The 2,120-nt window shown below is 32.0% G+C and overlaps 1 long non-coding RNA gene across 1 annotated transcript; it reads left to right on the top strand.

The window, feature by feature from the left end:
- The first annotated feature begins 523 nt into the window (after window positions 1-523).
- LOC134262992 (uncharacterized) lies at window positions 524-978 on the top strand. Its single transcript, XR_009991165.1, has 2 exons — window positions 524-785; window positions 827-978. It is a non-coding gene; the product is annotated as an uncharacterized LOC134262992 (long non-coding RNA).
- The last annotated feature ends 1,142 nt before the right edge of the window (window positions 979-2,120 follow it).

The raw sequence follows: 2,120 nt of genomic DNA, 5'->3' as shown, positions 1-2,120 counted from the left end.
ATATCGAGGATTGTATAAATAGTTTATATCTCTTTGAATTATTTACATGTTTTTGTCAAGATATGCAATAATTCTATTCCAGGTTGGTACGTTAATGAGTTTCGATTATGTATTTATTTTATTTTAGTTAATATTTTTATTATCCATCCTTAGAATTCCATTGATCTATGTTGTGAATAGTTTTGTTAGTATTTACATCGTTATCAAGCTGTATACATTAAGTAATTGAAGCACATTTTTGGGTGGGGCGAGTGACCCTTCTCTGTACGTTCATTGTCCCTCTTGTGGGATGTTTTTGGGCCCCACCTTCTGCTGCATTCTGATATTGTAAAATCTGTAATCTCATTTGGCATTTGTAATCAAATGCTCTATACACACACACGCCCTCTTTATTATTTAACATGCTGCAGAACAGAGCTGCAAATGTGCTTCAGGTTCACATGAACCGAATTGTTCATCAGTTTCAGTATTTAAGAGCTCATAAGTGTATTTATGTATATAAAGGAATTTATGTGATCTAAATACGTAATAAAGTGCATATTTTTATTAATTACCAATTTGTTTGAATTCATGGGTCCCGAAGGGTTTTCCGGGTTTTATACTTAAGCGTCCTCTAGTAACGGCTATTAGCCTTATCCTTATCAGAATAACATTTCGGCTCCAAAATGTGGTTTACAAATTTTACCCACCACCACCCCTTCAATCCTCCATAATTATTGTTATTGTAGAAAATACATGTACTAGTTTCTTTTATATAAGGTGCCTATTGTTATTGCATGACTTTTGTTATTGTAGAAAACAGATGTACTAGTTTCTTTTGTTTAAGGTACTTATTGTTAATTTTGTAGAAAATATATGTACTAGTTTTCTTTTGTATAAGGTGTGGGATGTTTTTGGGCCCCACCTTCTGCTGCATTCTGATATTGTAAAATCTGTAATCTCATTTGGCATTTGTAATAAATGCTCTATACACACACACGCCCTCTTTATTATTTAACATGCTGCAGAACAGAGCTGCAAATGTGCTTCAGGTTCACATGAACCGAATTGTTATCAGTTTCAGTATTTAAGAGCTCATAATAGAAAGAATGTAGTAATTTAAACCAATCCGTTTAACATGTTTAAGTTGGGACATTCCCTATTTACCACAGATATACGAAAAAAATTTAATGCTAAGGGTTTAAGCTTGGTATAAATTACCTGTACCATTTTTCTGAGAGAAAACTCTATGCAAGGCAAATACTCGTTATTCTGTTTTTTTTTTTTTTTTTTTTTTTTTTTTAAATGAGTTAAATTGCCAATTTGACAAGATGCAGTATAAACCTAAAACATATGGTACCTTAAATCAAAGATTTATATGACTGGTTGAATGGCACGTTTGGTTCAACCCCCTTTTTAACAAAAGTGCGGGCAGGTTTAGACAGTATTGGATAATTTATAAAAATATATTTGTCAGTTTTGTAGGATAAAATTTAAATCTCGCTCACTTCAATTAGAGAAGCATCTATACACATTTCCTATGAGAATGTAACAGGCCTGAGGGGAGGAGGAGGTTATTATAACTTTGAGAATTGACGGCTTTCAAGAGCATATCGTTTATACATTAATACAGTTATTTCAATGTGTTTATATATTTTAACATACTTACTGGTATTCTATTTTTTTTCTCTATTACTAATGGATAATTGGTTCATAAATTGTGAAGAACTAAAGTAGGGTCTTTATTTACAATATATAGATAGGTATATAAAGGGAACAGTTCGGGAAAGGGGAAGGAATTGACCCAATGATAAATTGTATTTGCTGACAAGGTCATTGTATCGACCATAGAACTTAAGAAATGATGACTTTAAACGAGACTGCTGATATTCTTATTTCATTAACTTATTTGTCAATAATTTACCTCGTTTTAGAAATTTTTCATACGTAGAGCATGCTCTTACGTATCGAATCAACTGAGAAATATACACTCCGTATGCAGGTGATGAAGGTATATTTCTGCATACGTAAGGGAAGTTGACGATAGAAAAGTTAAAGTCATCACGTTTATCGTATAGCTTGGTTGTTATATTACCATTAGTGTCTTTTTCAAATATATTATCCAAATATGAAGCAGAATT

The sequence above is a fragment of the Saccostrea cucullata genome, unplaced genomic scaffold (genome assembly GCF_032062105.1).
Source record: "Saccostrea cucullata isolate Sc308-1 unplaced genomic scaffold, CSIRO_AGI_Scuc_v1 ctg22866, whole genome shotgun sequence".
Taxonomy (NCBI): domain Eukaryota; kingdom Metazoa; phylum Mollusca; class Bivalvia; order Ostreida; family Ostreidae; genus Saccostrea; species Saccostrea cuccullata.
This window is presented reverse-complemented; position numbering and strand designations above follow the sequence as displayed.